This window comes from Pelobates fuscus, chromosome 5 (assembly GCF_036172605.1).
Source record: "Pelobates fuscus isolate aPelFus1 chromosome 5, aPelFus1.pri, whole genome shotgun sequence".
In the NCBI taxonomy this organism is placed as follows: Eukaryota; Metazoa; Chordata; class Amphibia; order Anura; family Pelobatidae; genus Pelobates; species Pelobates fuscus.
In genome coordinates this window covers 346,501,997-346,521,018 of record NC_086321.1, presented here as the reverse complement: position 1 = coordinate 346,521,018, position 19,022 = coordinate 346,501,997, and the positions used below count along the sequence as shown (strand labels likewise).

At 49.0% G+C, this 19,022-nt stretch overlaps 21 non-coding genes across 21 annotated transcripts; all 21 read right to left on the bottom strand.

The window, feature by feature from the left end:
• Positions 1–6,982: 6,982 nt before the first annotated feature.
• Positions 6,983–7,056, bottom strand: TRNAI-AAU (transfer RNA isoleucine (anticodon AAU)). The gene has a single exon. It is a non-coding gene; the product is annotated as a tRNA-Ile (tRNA).
• Positions 7,057–7,155: 99 nt separating this feature from the next.
• TRNAD-GUC (transfer RNA aspartic acid (anticodon GUC)) lies at positions 7,156–7,227 on the bottom strand. Its single transcript has one exon. It is a non-coding gene; the product is annotated as a tRNA-Asp (tRNA).
• An 836-nt stretch (positions 7,228–8,063) lies between these two features.
• TRNAI-AAU (transfer RNA isoleucine (anticodon AAU)) lies at positions 8,064–8,137 on the bottom strand. Its single transcript has one exon. It is a non-coding gene; the product is annotated as a tRNA-Ile (tRNA).
• Positions 8,138–9,144: 1,007 nt separating this feature from the next.
• Positions 9,145–9,218, bottom strand: TRNAI-AAU (transfer RNA isoleucine (anticodon AAU)). Its single transcript has one exon. It is a non-coding gene; the product is annotated as a tRNA-Ile (tRNA).
• Positions 9,219–9,317: 99 nt separating this feature from the next.
• TRNAD-GUC (transfer RNA aspartic acid (anticodon GUC)) lies at positions 9,318–9,389 on the bottom strand. The gene has a single exon. It is a non-coding gene; the product is annotated as a tRNA-Asp (tRNA).
• An 836-nt stretch (positions 9,390–10,225) lies between these two features.
• On the bottom strand, positions 10,226–10,299 carry TRNAI-AAU (transfer RNA isoleucine (anticodon AAU)). Its single transcript has one exon. It is a non-coding gene; the product is annotated as a tRNA-Ile (tRNA).
• A 99-nt stretch (positions 10,300–10,398) lies between these two features.
• On the bottom strand, positions 10,399–10,470 carry TRNAD-GUC (transfer RNA aspartic acid (anticodon GUC)). Its single transcript has one exon. It is a non-coding gene; the product is annotated as a tRNA-Asp (tRNA).
• Positions 10,471–11,306: 836 nt separating this feature from the next.
• Positions 11,307–11,380, bottom strand: TRNAI-AAU (transfer RNA isoleucine (anticodon AAU)). The gene has a single exon. It is a non-coding gene; the product is annotated as a tRNA-Ile (tRNA).
• A 99-nt stretch (positions 11,381–11,479) lies between these two features.
• On the bottom strand, positions 11,480–11,551 carry TRNAD-GUC (transfer RNA aspartic acid (anticodon GUC)). The gene has a single exon. It is a non-coding gene; the product is annotated as a tRNA-Asp (tRNA).
• An 836-nt stretch (positions 11,552–12,387) lies between these two features.
• Positions 12,388–12,461, bottom strand: TRNAI-AAU (transfer RNA isoleucine (anticodon AAU)). The gene has a single exon. It is a non-coding gene; the product is annotated as a tRNA-Ile (tRNA).
• A 99-nt stretch (positions 12,462–12,560) lies between these two features.
• On the bottom strand, positions 12,561–12,632 carry TRNAD-GUC (transfer RNA aspartic acid (anticodon GUC)). The gene has a single exon. It is a non-coding gene; the product is annotated as a tRNA-Asp (tRNA).
• An 836-nt stretch (positions 12,633–13,468) lies between these two features.
• Positions 13,469–13,542, bottom strand: TRNAI-AAU (transfer RNA isoleucine (anticodon AAU)). The gene has a single exon. It is a non-coding gene; the product is annotated as a tRNA-Ile (tRNA).
• Positions 13,543–13,641: 99 nt separating this feature from the next.
• On the bottom strand, positions 13,642–13,713 carry TRNAD-GUC (transfer RNA aspartic acid (anticodon GUC)). The gene has a single exon. It is a non-coding gene; the product is annotated as a tRNA-Asp (tRNA).
• Positions 13,714–14,549: 836 nt separating this feature from the next.
• On the bottom strand, positions 14,550–14,623 carry TRNAI-AAU (transfer RNA isoleucine (anticodon AAU)). Its single transcript has one exon. It is a non-coding gene; the product is annotated as a tRNA-Ile (tRNA).
• Positions 14,624–14,721: 98 nt separating this feature from the next.
• Positions 14,722–14,793, bottom strand: TRNAD-GUC (transfer RNA aspartic acid (anticodon GUC)). The gene has a single exon. It is a non-coding gene; the product is annotated as a tRNA-Asp (tRNA).
• Positions 14,794–15,802: 1,009 nt separating this feature from the next.
• Positions 15,803–15,874, bottom strand: TRNAD-GUC (transfer RNA aspartic acid (anticodon GUC)). Its single transcript has one exon. It is a non-coding gene; the product is annotated as a tRNA-Asp (tRNA).
• An 836-nt stretch (positions 15,875–16,710) lies between these two features.
• TRNAI-AAU (transfer RNA isoleucine (anticodon AAU)) lies at positions 16,711–16,784 on the bottom strand. Its single transcript has one exon. It is a non-coding gene; the product is annotated as a tRNA-Ile (tRNA).
• Positions 16,785–16,883: 99 nt separating this feature from the next.
• TRNAD-GUC (transfer RNA aspartic acid (anticodon GUC)) lies at positions 16,884–16,955 on the bottom strand. Its single transcript has one exon. It is a non-coding gene; the product is annotated as a tRNA-Asp (tRNA).
• An 836-nt stretch (positions 16,956–17,791) lies between these two features.
• On the bottom strand, positions 17,792–17,865 carry TRNAI-AAU (transfer RNA isoleucine (anticodon AAU)). The gene has a single exon. It is a non-coding gene; the product is annotated as a tRNA-Ile (tRNA).
• Positions 17,866–17,964: 99 nt separating this feature from the next.
• Positions 17,965–18,036, bottom strand: TRNAD-GUC (transfer RNA aspartic acid (anticodon GUC)). The gene has a single exon. It is a non-coding gene; the product is annotated as a tRNA-Asp (tRNA).
• An 836-nt stretch (positions 18,037–18,872) lies between these two features.
• On the bottom strand, positions 18,873–18,946 carry TRNAI-AAU (transfer RNA isoleucine (anticodon AAU)). The gene has a single exon. It is a non-coding gene; the product is annotated as a tRNA-Ile (tRNA).
• Positions 18,947–19,022: the final 76 nt, after the last annotated feature.

The window sequence follows — 19,022 nt, the reverse complement described above, 5'->3', positions numbered from 1 at the left end:
CTATTTGTAGATCGGACATGGGGAGTCCCCCCATAAACTGAACTCCTGGTGGCTTTACTGGTCCTTGTCTTGCATTATTCTTAGCACACGTTACACATCTGCGTACAATGGCCTGAGTCAAGTTGGACAATCTTGGTATGTAGAAATGTTTTCTAAGAGATTCTTCAGTACTGTCTCTCCCAGAATGTGTCCCGTTGTGATAGTTTTGGACAATTTCTACTGCTAGTGATGCTGGTATAACTATTCTTCCATCTTCTAGCTGATACCACTTGTTCTCCAGATACTTTCCCGGTTCAGTCTTTAACCACTCCTCTTCTTGAGCTGTATAAACTGGAGTCCATTGGGACAGTGGAGTTGGTATAAGAGCAGCTATATGCCCTACATACTCCTGTCTTCCTGATTCAGCAGCACGCTTAGCTGCACTATCTGCCATCCGATTTCCTTTGGTTACATCACCATCTCCTCTCAGATGCGCTCGACAATGTATGATACCGACTTCTTTCGGCTCCCACACTGCTTCCAATAGTTGTAGGATTTCGGCTGCGTACTTGATTTCTTTGCCTTCTGAATTCAGTAGTCCTCTTTCTTTATACAAAGCTCCGTGGGCATGAGTGGTTAAAAACGCATACTTAGAGTCCGTATAGATATTTACTCTTAAACCTTCAGCCAATTGTAACGCTCGTGTTAGTGCTATTAATTCTGCCTTTTGTGCTGATGTTCCTTTCGCCAGTGGCCGAGCTTCTATCACCTTGTCTATTGTTGTCACTGCATATCCTGCATAGCGGATCCCTTCTTTCACATAACTACTGCCGTCGGTGTAATATTGAACATCGGGGTTCTGGATGGGAAAATCACGAAGATCTGGTCTACTTGAGAATACTTCATCCATTACTTCCAAACAATCATGTTGACTTTCAGTAGGTTGTGGCAAAAGGGTAGCTGGATTTAAGGTGTTTACAGTCTCTAAATGCACTCTTGGGTTTTCACACAACATTGCTTGATACTTGGTCATACGGCTGTTACTAAACCAATGATTTCCTTTGTAATCCAACAACGTCTGTACTGCATGTGGGACTCGTACATAAAGTTCTTGACCCAGAGTGAGTTTATCGGCTTCAGCTACTAGCAGGGCGGCTGCAGCTACGGCTCTTAGACAAGGTGGAAGTCCGCTGGCCACTGCATCCAGTTGCTTAGACATGTAGGCAACAGGTCTTTGCCATGATCCCAAGTACTGTGTCAATACTCCCACAGCCATTCTTCTTTGCTCGTGTACATACAGGTAGAATGGTCGTGTGTGATCAGGTAGACCTAATGCTGGGGCACTCATCAAAGCCTTCTTCACATCTTCAAATGCCGTTTGCTGTTCTTGGGTCCATAAGAAGGGGTCGTGCTCTGTACCTTTGATAGCTGCGTACAGAGGTTTTGCTAGTATCGCATAACTGGGAATCCATATCCTACAGAAGCCTGCTGCCCCCAAGAATTCTCGCACTTGTCTTCTATTCTTGGGTATTGGTATTTGGCAGACAGCTTCTTTTCTCTCTGGCCCCATAATTCTTTGACCTTCAGAGATATGGAATCCTAGATACTTGACAGTTGGCAAACACAACTGAGCCTTCTTTCTAGACACCTTGTATCCTGCCTTCCAGAGAATGTGTAGTAGATCGTGCGTTGCTTGCTGACAGATTTCTTTTGTAACTGCTGCTATCAACAAGTCATCTACATACTGTAACAATACACACTCTCCTGGGATGGACTCGAAATCCAATAGATCTTGACTTAGGGCTGAACCAAATAGGGTAGGTGAATTTTTAAACCCTTGGGGCAGTCTTGTCCAAGTCATTTGGCGTTTTGAGCCCGTTACAGCGTTCTCCCACTGGAAAGCGAAAATACATTGACTTTCTGCGGCAATTCGGAGGCAAAAGAAGGCATCTTTGAGATCTAAGACTGTGAAGTAAGTAGCCCCGCCCGGAATTAAAGCAAGCAGGTTATATGGATTGGGTACAACTGGATGTATACTAACAACCGCATCATTGACTGCTCTTAAGTCCTGCACAGGTCGATACTCATCTGTACCGGGCTTTTGAACAGGCAGCAATGGGGTGTTCCAGGGGGAAGTACAGAATTTTAGGATACCATACCGTATGAACTTATCCAGATAGGATTGGATGTTCTTCTTAGCCTTCTGCGGAATGTGATATTGTCTTAGGCTCACTGGATAAACCCCATGTTTCAGTTCAATTTTTATTGGTGGAATATTGCGGGCCAGTCCTGGTGGGTTGTTCTCTGCCCAAACTCCTGGTATGTTAAACAATGTCTCATCACTCCTAGGGTTTTGGCTAGTCAACACTGTATAAAGTCGCCACTCTTCTTCCTTTGGTACGGATAAAGTCATAATACCTGAAGGTCCATTAAACTTTAAAGATGTTGTTCCATCTGGTAGGAACGTAATCTGCGCTTGTAATTTGGATAGCATATCACGTCCCAGCAATTGGACTGGACATTCAGGCATATAAAGGAATTGGTGTTTTACTACGTGGCCTCCCAATGTACAGAGTCGACTTTTAAGAACCGGTCTTTCAGCACTTCTTCCAGTTGCTCCTATCACAGTAATAGTCCTTCCAGATGGAGGAGCAACCAGATTAGTCACCACTGAATGTTCAGCACCAGTGTCGATCATGAACGCACTCCTTTTCCCCCCTATTGATACATCGACCATAGGCTCCGCTCGACCAAGGGGGATGGAGCCCGGTCGGTATCAATAGTCCTCCATGACCGTGTCAGCCAATCCTACGAAGTCCCTACCTTCTCTATCGCGGGACCTTTGCGCTGCTGGAATATACCTATCTTCCCTCACACTTCCTCTGTTCCCATTACTCCCTCTATAACCATTACTCCCTCCGGGACCTCCTCTACCTCTCGCTCTGCCTCTAAAGTTTCCGTAGCCTGCCCTGGGTTGGTCTCTCTCGTACTGCTCTCTTTGCGGACATTCGTTCCTCCAATGCCCTTCTTCCTTGCAATACGCACACTGATCCCTACTCAAAGGCTCCCTACTCCATCTATTATTGCCTCTATCTGGGCCCCGTTTATCTACGCCTGCGATCGCTACCGCTAGCATATCAGCCTTTTTACGCATCTTGCGCTCCTCCTCTTTCTTGCTTTCTGTTTCCCTATTCATATAGACCTTATTAGCTACCTCCATTAGTTGGGAGATTGACATACCTGCAAACCCTTCTAACTTTTGTAGCTTGCGCTTAATATCTCCGTAAGCTTGGCTGACAAAGGCGGAGTTAACCATTCGGGAATTGTCTGCGTCTTCCGGATTAAAGGGGGTGTACAAGCGGTACGCCTCCAATAATCGGTCATAAAAGACACTGGGCGCTTCATCGCTTTTCTGGATCACCTCAACTGTCTTCGACATGTTAATGGCTTTCTTTCCTCCGGCTTTCATGCCAGCAATTATAGCGTCTCTATAGGCTCTGAGTTGAACCATATCAGCACCATTTACGTTCCAATCTGGATCAGTGTTGGGATAATGTGTTGCGGCCCATGCTGCTGGATTAGCTTGATTCAAAGCACGGGCTCTATCTTCTAATGCTTTAATGGCTGCTTGATTTATTCTTGTCCTTTCCTCATTGTTAAATAAAGTCATTAGTAACTGCTGGCAATCAGCCCATGTCGGATTATGCGTCTGTACTATTGAGGTGAACAGATCAGTCATGGCTTGTGGTTTCTCAGTATACGAGGAATTGTGGGTCTTCCAGTTTAAAAGATCGGTTGTAGTGAAGGGAACATATACGAAGACAGGGTCAGCTTGTGCCATTTGACCTGCGGCATTAATATAGGCTGACCCGGGATTCAGACGAAGAGGCATCTGATAGTGTCTCAATTGTTGGGCACCGGTCAACTGTCGGGTCTGTATGGGGCTACGTGGAGGGGCGTCAGTCATGGGTTCCGGTCGGGGAGAGATAGGGTATGGGGATGTGGGAGGTTGGTTTTGGGAAAAGGTGGTAAATAGAACACTTCGGGCCGAGCTAGATGAAGCTTGACCGGAAGTCTGAAGTGGCGCCAAATCAGGATATTCGTTTCTAATGGGGGTGGGTTCTGGTTCCGGAAGGGGAGATTTAGTACGAGGGGGGGTGGATCCTGTACTGGAGGAGGAAGCGGAAGTGGATGAGGGTAGTGAGGGAAGGGTTACAGGACTTCCTGTATTTGCGTCACTTCCTCTTACCGGAAAGTAAGGGGGCGGCAAAGGGATCTCGGACTCAGGGGGCGTGTCCAAAATGGGCCTAACACCAGCCCTAGTGGACGAACAAGTCCTAGCTACCATGAGGCGACACTGTTCCTCGTGGCATGTCCGGAGCCATTTTGGCGAGTCATTTACGGCCTGTCTCCAACAATCAATATAAGGAAACTGGCCGTAAAGTTCAGGCCTACCTGATACAGCCACGTGTAAGCGCTGTACCAGAGTTGGATCCAAACTGCCACGTGGCGGCCATGCCGCAACCAAAGTAGGCCACTCCCTAGTGCACAAAGTGACCAAACGTACAGGAGACATCTTTACCCCAAAATCACAAACTTTGAATCCCTTTTTAAAATTCTTAACCATACATCCTAAGGGATCCGGAATCGTTGACTGCGACGCACCCATATTTAACAGTGGAACGTCGTCGACAACGATTACTATACACGCGTACTATTCAACAGTCACACCCGTTTCCTCTGGCAACAGCACCACGTGGTACGGTTACCAAGTGAAACGTACACAATAACAATAAACACTCAGGGAATTCCCGTACACACACAGCTGCTACACCAGTCACTATATAATCAATATTATGCCCTTTGGCGTAACTACACAGTCACCCACGCTATAATTCTCTATATACGAATTACCCGTCTATAACACACCCAGTAACATCGTCTTTTACAAATAGCGGTTACAGTACGGTTAGCATAGGTCAAAGCACAAGTTAAGGTCACAATACAATTATTAGTGGTTATGGTGTTAAACATGCAATGGACGACAATGATTAGTACTTATTATACAATGTCAGTAAATATACAGGGTTATGGTACCGTGCACTATAATACAGCAACACACTATCAACACTCTCGCTAGACGGCTGAGCTCGCGCTATCTAACAAGATATACACTTTACTAAAACAATCGTTTAACACATTTACAATTCCCAACTAAACTATTGGCCAGTACCTTGAATGGACTACCTAAAACTATATACACCCGTTTTGGTTAGCCACACTGCCCAATCACCACATATATAGCGAGCTAGAGAACCGAATTTACACAGGCGCCTCTTAGTCGCACTATACAACGAGCTAGAGAACCGAATTTACACAGGCGCCTCTTAGTCGTACTATCAAAAGTCTAGTGGGTTCCAAATTTACACGCCTTCCCACTTAGCCCAGATAGGATGAGAACTAGCGAACCGAATTTACACAGGCGCCGCTTAGTCTCCCGGTCCCTCCGACCTAGCGAACGTAATATACACCCTAGAACGCTAGTCTAGACAAGACACCGGTGTCCGGCTAGGGCTATCTTACACCTGGACCCCGCCTGACTAACCAAATCAAACGGTCTGACTAAAGAGCGTTCGATCGAGCGGTGCGCCTTCGCTCCTTCCCTCCGACAGAGGGGGCAGATACAGATTCAAAAACCCCTTTGGGCCTACCGCACAATCGGTATACCCCTAGCGGGTCCTGCCGTCTAAAACAGCAGTTGTCTTACCTCCTCGTTCCTGAACCTGAGTTCACACTCATCGACGGGGACACCCCAGCACTTCTCACGTAGAGGCCGATGATCTCCTGGACAACAGACCAGTGGCGCCGAGACGAAGGGAGGTCCACGCAGAAGTTCAGGGGTGCAGCCGTAGAGAACGTGGGCAAAGATAGACCGTCTCACGCCTCTGCCTCTCAGCTACCGTTGAACGATGAGCTTCCCGGCCAATGCACCAAATGATACCGGAGAAACTGACGGAAGCCAAGCACAGAGAGATGGACACAGGTTTCTTCAGGAAGGAAGAGATTCTTTATTGGATCACCGATCGGGACTCAGAGGGACTAGCGTCACCAAAATACAGCAAAGTCTGAGTACTGAATACATAGAGTACATTCCTTATATAGCACTGTAGCTCCTCCCACAATTAACTACACCCACACATACCCTTAACCTATTTAATGAATAGAGTCTAAACTCATCCATCCGGTCTAACCACGTGGCTCATCTGATACAAAGGAGAGGGACGCGTAATTCCAGTTCTTACATTCCTGCACCTGGTCAGTACAGTGATGACAGTATCTTAGCTACGTGTTATTAACTAACTGATACTACAAACACATATACATACATATGCCTTGTGGCAATCTTAGCCTGCTAAACTTGTATTTTACTGGAATTACATCACAGGGGGACCTAGCCGCGAACGTCCTGGAACTATTTTCGACATGAAAACCTCGCGGTTCCAGGCCGGTCCCCCAGCGGCACTTAGCTGCGATTCTGTGGAACTGTTTTGGGCATGAAATCCTGCGTTCGCCTGGGCAAAACTATGACTTCCATAGAATTTCTGAACCCCTGGTCCGATCTGGGTGATTTTTGGATATGTTGTCCACCCAGATCAGGGCTGTCAGGGGATGTAAGATTTACGGGGATGTGTTATGTTTCTGGGTACTTATGGGACTTTATAAAAAGGGGTGTTTCTTCTGCCCGTGGAAATTAAGTTAATGCATTAACTCCCTGAATTATATCACGGGCAGAGGGGAGGGATTGTTTACTGTATGTGGGAGTATCTTACTGTTAATTACTGTTTTCATTGCCTCCGCTAAAATTGCGGTCTGAGACAGATTTTTGCCGGCTGGACGCTTAAACGATCACTGGAGAGAAAAGCAATGTTAATTACTGTTTTCATTGCCTCCGCTAAAATTGCATTCTGAGACAGCTTAAACAATCGCTGGAGAGAAAAGCAACTGGCCTGTGTGGGGATCGAACCCACGGCCTTGGCGTTATTAGCACCACGCTCTAACCAACTGAGCTAACCGGCCACGGCAGGGGGGAGCTGGCGTTCATGCTGATCCACACAAGCGAATGCTCCCGCGTCTTGTGCATATTAGAGGAGGCGGCCAAATGAAATAAAAATAGCACTCCCCGTCGGGGAATCGAACCCCGGTCTCCCGCGTGACAGGCGGGGATACTCACCACTATACTAACGAGGATGAGCTGTGCAGTGACGGCGTGCGGCTCGCAGTCACGAGGATATTTGCGATATGTGACGAAAGCCACTGGGCTTTGGAGAAGACTACTTGCCAGCCTTTTACCCTGTGACTATGGCCCCTTTAATTTATTGCGGCAGAGAGACCCTAATTGTGCCTATTGGGACTTTAAACGTTGGTTCTTCGAACTCCCGAACAGTCAAAGTGGCCGCCATTCGACATTCGAACGCGTGGTGGCAGCCATCTTGTTCGCATGGGCTAAAACCGCGAATAGGCTTCAGGGGGACCTAGCCGCGAACGTCCTGGAACTATTTTCGACATGAAAACCTCGCGGTTCCCGGCCGGTCCCCCAGCGGCACTTAGCTGCGATTCAGTGGAACTGTTTTGGGCATGAAATCCTGCGTTCGCCTGGGCAAAACTATGACTTCCATATAATTTCTGAACCCCTGGTCCGATCTGGGTGATTTTTGGATATGTTGTCCACCCAGATCAGGGCTGTCAGGGGATGTAAGATTTACGGGGATGTGTTATGTTTCTGGGTACTTATGGGACTTTATAAAAAGGGGTGTTTCTTCTGCCCGTGGAAATTAAGTTAATGCATTAACTCCCTGAATTATATCACGGGCAGAGGGGAGGGATTGTTTACTGTATGTGGGAGTATCTTACTGTTAATTACTGTTTTCATTGCCTCCGCTAAAATTGCGGTCTGAGACAGATTTTTGCCGGCTGGACGCTTAAACGATCACTGGAGAGAAAAGCAATGTTAATTACTGTTTTCATTGCCTCCGCTAAAATTGCATTCTGAGACAGCTTAAACAATCGCTGGAGAGAAAAGCAACAGGCCCGTGTGGGGATCGAACCCACGGCCTTGGCGTTATTAGCACCACGCTCTAACCAACTGAGCTAACCGGCCACGGCAGGGGGGAGCTGGCGTTCATGCTGATCCACACAAGCGAATGCTCCCGCGTCTTGTGCATATTAGAGGAGGCGGCCAAAGGAAATAAAAATAGCACTCCCCGTCGGGGAATCGAACCCCGGTCTCCCGCGTAACAGGCGGGGATACTCACCACTATACTAACGAGGATGAGCTGTGCAGTGACGGCGTGCGGCTCGCAGTCACGAGGATATTTGCGATATGTGACGAAAGCCACTGGGCTTTGGAGAAGACTACTTGCCAGCCTTTTACCCTGTGACTATGGCCCCTTTAATTTATTGCGGCAGAGAGACCCTAATTGTGCCTATTGGGACTTTAAACGTTGGTTCTTCGAACTCCCGAACAGTCAAAGTGGCCGCCATTCGACATTCGAACGCGTGGTGGCAGCCATCTTGTTCGCATGGGCTAAAACCGCGAATAGGCTTCAGGGGGACCTAGCCGCGAACGTCCTGGAACTATTTTCGACATGAAAACCTCGCGGTTCCCGGCCGGTCCCCCAGCGGCACTTAGCTGCGATTCTGTGGAACTGTTTTGGGCATGAAATCCTGCGTTCGCCTGGGCAAAACTATGACTTCCATAGAATTTCTGAACCCCTGGTCCGATCTGGGTGATTTTTGGATATGTTGTCCACCCAGATCAGGGCTGTCAGGGGATGTAAGATTTACGGGGATGTGTTATGTTTCTGGGTACTTATGGGACTTTATAAAAAGGGGTGTTTCTTCTGCCCGTGGAAATTAAGTTAATGCATTAACTCCCTGAATTATATCACGGGCAGAGGGGAGGGATTGTTTACTGTATGTGGGAGTATCTTACTGTTAATTACTGTTTTCATTGCCTCCGCTAAAATTGCGGTCTGAGACAGATTTTTGCCGGCTGGACGCTTAAACGATCACTGGAGAGAAAAGCAATGTTAATTACTGTTTTCATTGCCTCCGCTAAAATTGCATTCTGAGACAGCTTAAACAATCGCTGGAGAGAAAAGCAACTGGCCCGTGTGGGGATCGAACCCACGGCCTTGGCGTTATTAGCACCACGCTCTAACCAACTGAGCTAACCGGCCACGGCAGGGGGGAGCTGGCGTTCATGCTGATCCACACAAGCGAATGCTCCCGCGTCTTGTGCATATTAGAGGAGGCGGCCAAAGGAAATAAAAATAGCACTCCCCGTCGGGGAATCGAACCCCGGTCTCCCGCGTGACAGGCGGGGATACTCACCACTATACTAACGAGGATGAGCTGTGCAGTGACGGCGTGCGGCTCGCAGTCACGAGGATATTTGCGATATGTGACGAAAGCCACTGGGCTTTGGAGAAGACTACTTGCCAGCCTTTTACCCTGTGACTATGGCCCCTTTAATTTATTGCGGCAGAGAGACCCTAATTGTGCCTATTGGGACTTTAAACGTTGGTTCTTCGAACTCCCGAACAGTCAAAGTGGCCGCCATTCGACATTCGAACGCGTGGTGGCAGCCATCTTGTTCGCATGGGCTAAAACCGCGACTAGGCTTCAGGGGGACCTAGCCGCGAACGTCCTGGAACTATTTTCGACATGAAAACCTCGCGGTTCCAGGCCGGTCCCCCAGCGGCACTTAGCTGCGATTCTGTGGAACTGTTTTGGGCATGAAATCCTGCGTTCGCCTGGGCAAAACTATGACTTCCATAGAATTTCTGAACCCCTGGTCCGATCTGGGTGATTTTTGGATATGTTGTCCACCCAGATCAGGGCTGTCAGGGGATGTAAGATTTACGGGGATGTGTTATGTTTCTGGGTACTTATGGGACTTTATAAAAAGGGGTGTTTCTTCTGCCCGTGGAAATTAAGTTAATGCATTAACTCCCTGAATTATATCACGGGCAGAAGGGAGGGATTGTTTACTGTATGTGGGAGTATCTTACTGTTAATTACTGTTTTCATTGCCTCCGCTAAAATTGCGGTCTGAGACAGATTTTTGCCGGCTGGACGCTTAAACGATCACTGGAGAGAAAAGCAATGTTAATTACTGTTTTCATTGCCTCCGCTAAAATTGCATTCTGAGACAGCTTAAACAATCGCTGGAGAGAAAAGCAACTGGCCTGTGTGGGGATCGAACCCACGGCCTTGGCGTTATTAGCACCACGCTCTAACCAACTGAGCTAACCGGCCACGGCAGGGGGGAGCTGGCGTTCATGCTGATCCACACAAGCGAATGCTCCCGCGTCTTGTGCATATTAGAGGAGGCGGCCAAAGGAAATAAAAATAGCACTCCCCGTCGGGGAATCGAACCCCGGTCTCCCGCGTGACAGGCGGGGATACTCACCACTATACTAACGAGGATGAGCTGTGCAGTGACGGCGTGCGGCTCGCAGTCACGAGGATATTTGCGATATGTGACGAAAGCCACTGGGCTTTGGAGAAGACTACTTGCCAGCCTTTTACCCTGTGACTATGGCCCCTTTAATTTATTGCGGCAGAGAGACCCTAATTGTGCCTATTGGGACTTTAAACGTTGGTTCTTCGAACTCCCGAACAGTCAAAGTGGCCGCCATTCGACATTCGAACGCGTGGTGGCAGCCATCTTGTTCGCATGGGCTAAAACCGCGAATAGGCTTCAGGGGGACCTAGCCGCGAACGTCCTGGAACTATTTTCGACATGAAAACCTCGCGGTTCCCGGCCGGTCCCCCAGCGGCACTTAGCTGCGATTCTGTGGAACTGTTTTGGGCATGAAATCCTGCGTTCGCCTGGGCAAAACTATGACTTCCATAGAATTTCTGAACCCCTGGTCCGATCTGGGTGATTTTTGGATATGTTGTCCACCCAGATCAGGGCTGTCAGGGGATGTAAGATTTACGGGGATGTGTTATGTTTCTGGGTACTTATGGGACTTTATAAAAAGGGGTGTTTCTTCTGCCCGTGGAAATTAAGTTAATGCATTAACTCCCTGAATTATATCACGGGCAGAGGGGAGGGATTGTTTACTGTATGTGGGAGTATCTTACTGTTAATTACTGTTTTCATTGCCTCCGCTAAAATTGCGGTCTGAGACAGATTTTTGCCGGCTGGACGCTTAAACGATCACTGGAGAGAAAAGCAATGTTAATTACTGTTTTCATTGCCTCCGCTAAAATTGCATTCTGAGACAGCTTAAACAATCGCTGGAGAGAAAAGCAACTGGCCCGTGTGGGGATCGAACCCACGGCCTTGGCGTTATTAGCACCACGCTCTAACCAACTGAGCTAACCGGCCACGGCAGGGGGGAGCTGGCGTTCATGCTGATCCACACAAGCGAATGCTCCCGCGTCTTGTGCATATTAGAGGAGGCGGCCAAAGGAAATAAAAATAGCACTCCCCGTCGGGGAATCGAACCCCGGTCTCCCGCGTGACAGGCGGGGATACTCACCACTATACTAACGAGGATGAGCTGTGCAGTGACGGCGTGCGGCTCGCAGTCACGAGGATATTTGCGATATGTGACGAAAGCCACTGGGCTTTGGAGAAGACTACTTGCCAGCCTTTTACCCTGTGACTATGGCCCCTTTAATTTATTGCGGCAGAGAGACCCTAATTGTGCCTATTGGGACTTTAAACGTTGGTTCTTCGAACTCCCGAACAGTCAAAGTGGCCGCCATTCGACATTCGAACGCGTGGTGGCAGCCATCTTGTTCGCATGGGCTAAAACCGCGACTAGGCTTCAGGGGGACCTAGCCGCGAACGTCCTGGAACTATTTTCGACATGAAAACCTCGCGGTTCCAGGCCGGTCCCCCAGCGGCACTTAGCTGCGATTCTGTGGAACTGTTTTGGGCATGAAATCCTGCGTTCGCCTGGGCAAAACTATGACTTCCATAGAATTTCTGAACCCCTGGTCCGATCTGGGTGATTTTTGGATATGTTGTCCACCCAGATCAGGGCTGTCAGGGGATGTAAGATTTACGGGGATGTGTTATGTTTCTGGGTACTTATGGGACTTTATAAAAAGGGGTGTTTCTTCTGCCCGTGGAAATTAAGTTAATGCATTAACTCCCTGAATTATATCACGGGCAGAGGGGAGGGATTGTTTACTGTATGTGGGAGTATCTTACTGTTAATTACTGTTTTCATTGCCTCCGCTAAAATTGCGGTCTGAGACAGATTTTTGCCGGCTGGACGCTTAAACGATCACTGGAGAGAAAAGCAATGTTAATTACTGTTTTCATTGCCTCCGCTAAAATTGCATTCTGAGACAGCTTAAACAATCGCTGGAGAGAAAAGCAACTGGCCTGTGTGGGGATCGAACCCACGGCCTTGGCGTTATTAGCACCACGCTCTAACCAACTGAGCTAACCGGCCACGGCAGGGGGGAGCTGGCGTTCATGCTGATCCACACAAGCGAATGCTCCCGCGTCTTGTGCATATTAGAGGAGGCGGCCAAAGGAAATAAAAATAGCACTCCCCGTCGGGGAATCGAACCCCGGTCTCCCGCGTGACAGGCGGGGATACTCACCACTATACTAACGAGGATGAGCTGTGCAGTGACGGCGTGCGGCTCGCAGTCACGAGGATATTTGCGATATGTGACGAAAGCCACTGGGCTTTGGAGAAGACTACTTGCCAGCCTTTTACCCTGTGACTATGGCCCCTTTAATTTATTGCGGCAGAGAGACCCTAATTGTGCCTATTGGGACTTTAAACGTTGGTTCTTCGAACTCCCGAACAGTCAAAGTGGCCGCCATTCGACATTCGAACGCGTGGTGGCAGCCATCTTGTTCGCATGGGCTAAAACCGCGAATAGGCTTCAGGGGGACCTAGCCGCGAACGTCCTGGAACTATTTTCGACATGAAAACCTCGCGGTTCCCGGCCGGTCCCCCAGCGGCACTTAGCTGCGATTCTGTGGAACTGTTTTGGGCATGAAATCCTGCGTTCGCCTGGGCAAAACTATGACTTCCATAGAATTTCTGAACCCCTGGTCCGATCTGGGTGATTTTTGGATATGTTGTCCACCCAGATCAGGGCTGTCAGGGGATGTAAGATTTACGGGGATGTGTTATGTTTCTGGGTACTTATGGGACTTTATAAAAAGGGGTGTTTCTTCTGCCCGTGGAAATTAAGTTAATGCATTAACTCCCTGAATTATATCACGGGCAGAGGGGAGGGATTGTTTACTGTATGTGGGAGTATCTTACTGTTAATTACTGTTTTCATTGCCTCCGCTAAAATTGCGGTCTGAGACAGATTTTTGCCGGCTGGACGCTTAAACGATCACTGGAGAGAAAAGCAATGTTAATTACTGTTTTCATTGCCTCCGCTAAAATTGCATTCTGAGACAGCTTAAACAATCGCTGGAGAGAAAAGCAACTGGCCCGTGTGGGGATCGAACCCACGGCCTTGGCGTTATTAGCACCACGCTCTAACCAACTGAGCTAACCGGCCACGGCAGGGGGGAGCTGGCGTTCATGCTGATCCACACAAGCGAATGCTCCCGCGTCTTGTGCATATTAGAGGAGGCGGCCAAAGGAAATAAAAATAGCACTCCCCGTCGGGGAATCGAACCCCGGTCTCCCGCGTGACAGGCGGGGATACTCACCACTATACTAACGAGGATGAGCTGTGCAGTGACGGCGTGCGGCTCGCAGTCACGAGGATATTTGCGATATGTGACGAAAGCCACTGGGCTTTGGAGAAGACTACTTGCCAGCCTTTTACCCTGTGACTATGGCCCCTTTAATTTATTGCGGCAGAGAGACCCTAATTGTGCCTATTGGGACTTTAAACGTTGGTTCTTCGAACTCCCGAACAGTCAAAGTGGCCGCCATTCGACATTCGAACGCGTGGTGGCAGCCATCTTGTTCGCATGGGCTAAAACCGCGAATAGGCTTCAGGGGGACCTAGCCGCGAACGTCCTGGAACTATTTTCGACATGAAAACCTCGCGGTTCCCGGCCGGTCCCCCAGCGGCACTTAGCTGCGATTCTGTGGAACTGTTTTGGGCATGAAATCCTGCGTTCGCCTGGGCAAAACTATGACTTCCATAGAATTTCTGAACCCCTGGTCCGATCTGGGTGATTTTTGGATATGTTGTCCACCCAGATCAGGGCTGTCAGGGGATGTAAGATTTACGGGGATGTGTTATGTTTCTGGGTACTTATGGGACTTTATAAAAAGGGGTGTTTCTTCTGCCCGTGGAAATTAAGTTAATGCATTAACTCCCTGAATTATATCACGGGCAGAGGGGAGGGATTGTTTACTGTATGTGGGAGTATCTTACTGTTAATTACTGTTTTCATTGCCTCCGCTAAAATTGCGGTCTGAGACAGATTTTTGCCGGCTGGACGCTTAAACGATCACTGGAGAGAAAAGCAATGTTAATTACTGTTTTCATTGCCTCCGCTAAAATTGCATTCTGAGACAGCTTAAACAATCGCTGGAGAGAAAAGCAACTGGCCCGTGTGGGGATCGAACCCACGGCCTTGGCGTTATTAGCACCACGCTCTAACCAACTGAGCTAACCGGCCACGGCAGGGAGGGCTGGCGTTCATGCTGATCCACACAAGCGAATGCTCCCGCGTCTTGTGCATATTAGAGGAGGCGGCCAAAGGAAATAAAAATAGCACTCCCCGTCGGGGAATCGAACCCCGGTCTCCCGCGTGACAGGCGGGGATACTCACCACTATACTAACGAGGATGAGCTGTGCAGTGACGGCGTGCGGCTCGCAGTCACGGGGATATTTGCGATATGTGACGAAAGCCACTGGGCTTTGGAGAAGACTACTTGCCAGCCTTTTACCCTGTGACTATGGCCCCTTTAATTTATTGCGGCAGAGAGACCCTAATTGTGCCTATTGGGACTTTAAACGTTGGTTCTTCGAACTCCCGAACAGTCAAAGTGGCCGCCATTCGACATTCGAACGCGTGGTGGCAGCCATCTTGTTCGCATGGGCTAAAACCGCGAATAGGCTTCAGGGGGACCTAGCCGCGAACGTCCTGGAACTATTTTCGACATGAAAACCTCGCGGTTCCCGGCCGGTCCCCCAGCGGCACTTAGCTGCGATTCTGTGGAACTGTTTTGGGCATGAAATCCTGCGTTCGCCTGGGCAAAACTATGACTTCCATAGAATTTCTGAACCCCTGGTCCGATCTGGGTGATTTTTGGATATGTTGTCCACCCAGATCAGGGCTGTCAGGGGATGTAAGATTTACGGGGATGTGTTATGTTTCTGGGTACTTATGGGACTTTATAAAAAGGGGTGTTTCTTCTGCCCGTGGAAATTAAGTTAATGCATTAACTCCCTGAATTATATCACGGGCAGAGGGGAGGGATTGTTTACTGTATGTGGGAGTATCTTACTGTTAATTACTGTTTTCATTGCCTCCGCTAAAATTGCGGTCTGAGACAGATTTTTGCCGGCTGGACGCTTAAACGATCACTGGAGAGAAAAGCAATGTTAATTACTGTTTTCATTGCCTCCGCTAAAATTGCATTCTGAGACAGCTTAAACAATCGCTGGAGAGAAAAGCAACTGGCCTGTGTGGGGATCGAACCAACGGCCTTGGCGATATTAGCACCACGCTCTAACCAACTGAGCTAACCGGCCACGGCAGGGGGGAGCTGGCGTTCATGCTGATCCACACAAGCGAATGCTCCCGCGTCTTGTGCATATTAGAGGAGGCGGCCAAAGGAAATAAAAATAGCACTCCCCGTCGGGGAATCGAACCCCGGTCTCCCGCGTGACAGGCGGGGATACTCACCACTATACTAACGAGGATGAGCTGTGCAGTGACGGCGTGCGGCTCGCAGTCACGAGGATATTTGCGATATGTGACGAAAGCCACTGGGCTTTGGAGAAGACTACTTGCCAGCCTTTTACCCTGTGACTATGGCCCCTTTAATTTATTGCGGCAGAGAGACCCTAATTGTGCCTATTGGGACTTTAAACGTTGGTTCTTCGAACTCCCGAACAGTCAAAGTGGCCGCCATTCGACATTCGAACGCGTGGTGGCAGCCATCTTGTTCGCATGGGCTAAAACCGCGAATAGGCTTCAGGGGGACCTAGCCGCGAACGTCCTGGAACTATTTTCGACATGAAAACCTTGCGGTTCCCGGCCGGTCCCCCAGCGGCACTTAGCTGCGATTCTGTGGAACTGTTTTGGGCATGAAATCCTGCGTTCGCCTGGGCAAAACTATGACTTCCATAGAATTTCTGAACCCCTGGTCCGATCTGGGTGATTTTTGGATATGTTGTCCACCCAGATCAGGGCTGTCAGGGGATGTAAGATTTACGGGGATGTGTTATGTTTCTGGGTACTTATGGGACTTTATAAAAAGGGGTGTTTCTTCTGCCCGTGGAAATTAAGTTAATGCATTAACTCCCTGAATTATATCACGGGCAGAGGGGAGGGATTGTTTACTGTATGTGGGAGTATCTTACTGTTAATTACTGTTTTCATTGCCTCCGCTAAAATTGCGGTCTGAGACAGATTTTTGCCGGCTGGACGCTTAAACGATCACTGGAGAGAAAAGCAATGTTAATTACTGTTTTCATTGCCTCCGCTAAAATTGCATTCTGAGACAGCTTAAACAATCGCTGGAGAGAAAAGCAACTGGCCCGTGTGGGGATCGAACCCACGGCCTTGGCGTTATTAGCACCACGCTCTAACCAACTGAGCTAACCGGCCACGGCAGGGGGGAGCTGGCGTTCATGCTGATCCACACAAGCGAATGCTCCCGCGTCTTGTGCATATTAGAGGAGGCGGCCAAAGGAAATAAAAATAGCACTCCCCGTCGGGGAATCGAACCCCGGTCTCCCGCGTGACAGGCGGGGATACTCACCACTATACTAACGAGGATGAGCTGTGCAGTGACGGCGTGCGGCTCGCAGTCACGGGGATATTTGCGATATGTGACGAAAGCCACTGGGCTTTGGAGAAGACTACTTGCCAGCCTTTTACCCTGTGACTATGGCCCCTTTAATTTATTGCGGCAGAGAGACCCTAATTGTGCCTATTGGGACTTTAAACGTTGGTTCTTCGAACTCCCGAACAGTCAAAGTGGCCGCCATTCGACATTCGAACGCGTGGTGGCAGCCATCTTGTTCGCATGGGCTAAAACCGCGAATAGGCTTCAGGGGGACCTAGCCGCGAACGTCCTGGAACTATTTTCGACATGAAAACCTCGCGGTTCCCGGCCGGTCCCCCAGCGGCACTTAGCTGCGATTCTGTGGAACTGTTTTGGGCATGAAATCCTGCGTTCGCCTGGGCAAAACTATGACTTCCATAGAATTTCTGAACCCCTGGTCCGATCTGGGTGATTTTTGGATATGTTGTCCACCCAGATCAGGGCTGTCAGGGGATGTAAGATTTACGGGGATGTGTTATGTTTCTGGGTACTTATGGGACTTTATAAAAAGGGGTGTTTCTTCTGCCCGTGGAAATTAAGTTAATGCATTAACTCCCTGAATTATATCACGGGCAGAGGGGAGGGATTGTTTACTGTATGTGGGAGTATCTTACTGTTAATTACTGTTTTCATTGCCTCCGCTAAAATTGCGGTCTGAGACAGATTTTTGCCGGCTGGACGCTTAAACGATCACTGGAGAGAAAAGCAATGTTAATTACTGTTTTCATTGCCTCCGCTAAAATTGCATTCTGAGACAGCTTAAACAATCGCTGGAGAGAAAAGCAACTGGCCCGTGTGGGGATCGAACCCACGGCCTTGGCGTTATTAGCACCACGCTCTAACCAACTGAGCTAACCGGCCACGGCAGGGGGGAGCTGGCGTTCATGCTGATCCACACAAGCGAATGCTCCCGCGTCTTGTGCATATTAGAGGAGGCGGCCAAAGGAAATAAAAATAGCACTCCCCGTCGGGGAATCGAACCCCGGTCTCCCGCGTGACAGGCGGGGATACTCACCACTATACTAACGAGGATGAGCTGTGCAGTGACGGCGTGCGGCTCGCAGTCACGAGGATATTTGCGATATGTGACGAAAGCCACTGGGCTTTGGAGAAGACTACTTGCCAGCCTTTTACCCTGTGACTATGGCCCCTTTAATTTATTGCGGCAGAGAGACCCTAATTGTGCCTATTGGGACTTTAAACGTTGGTTCTTCGAACTCCCGAACAGTCAAAGTGGCCGCCATTCGACATTCGAACGCGTGGTGGCAGCCATCTTGTTCGCATGGGCTAAAACCGCGAATAGGCTTCAGGGGGACCTAGCCGCGAACGTCCTGGAACTATTTTCGACATGAAAACCTCGCGGTTCCCGGCCGGTCCCCCAGCGGCACTTAGCTGCGATTCTGTGGAACTGTTTTGGGCATGAAATCCTGCGTTCGCCTGGGCAAAACTATGACTTCCATAGAATTTCTGAACCCCTGGTCCGATCTGGGTGATTTTTGGATATGTTGTCCACCCAGATCAGGGCTGTCAGGGGATGTAAGATTTACGGGGATGTGTTATGTTTCTGGGTACTTATGGGACTTTATAAAAAGGGGTGTTTCTTCTGCCCGTGGAAATTAAGTTAATGCATTAACTCCCTGAATTATATCACGGGCAGAGGGGAGGGATTGTTTACTGTATGTGGGAGTATCTTACTGTTAATTACTGTTTTCATTGCCTCCGCTAAAATTGCGGTCTGAGACAGATTTTTGCCGGCTGGACGCTTAAACGATCACTGGAGAGAAAAGCAATGTTAATTACTGTTTTCATTGCCTCCGCTAAAATTGCATTCTGAGACAGCTTAAACAATCGCTGGAGAGAAAAGCAACTGGCCCGTGTGGGGATCGAACCCACGGCCTTGGCGTTATTAGCACCACGCTCTAACCAACTGAGCTAACCGGCCACGGCAGGGAGGGCTGGCGTTCATGCTGATCCACACAAGCGAATGCTCCCGCGTCTTGTGCATATTAGAGGAGGCG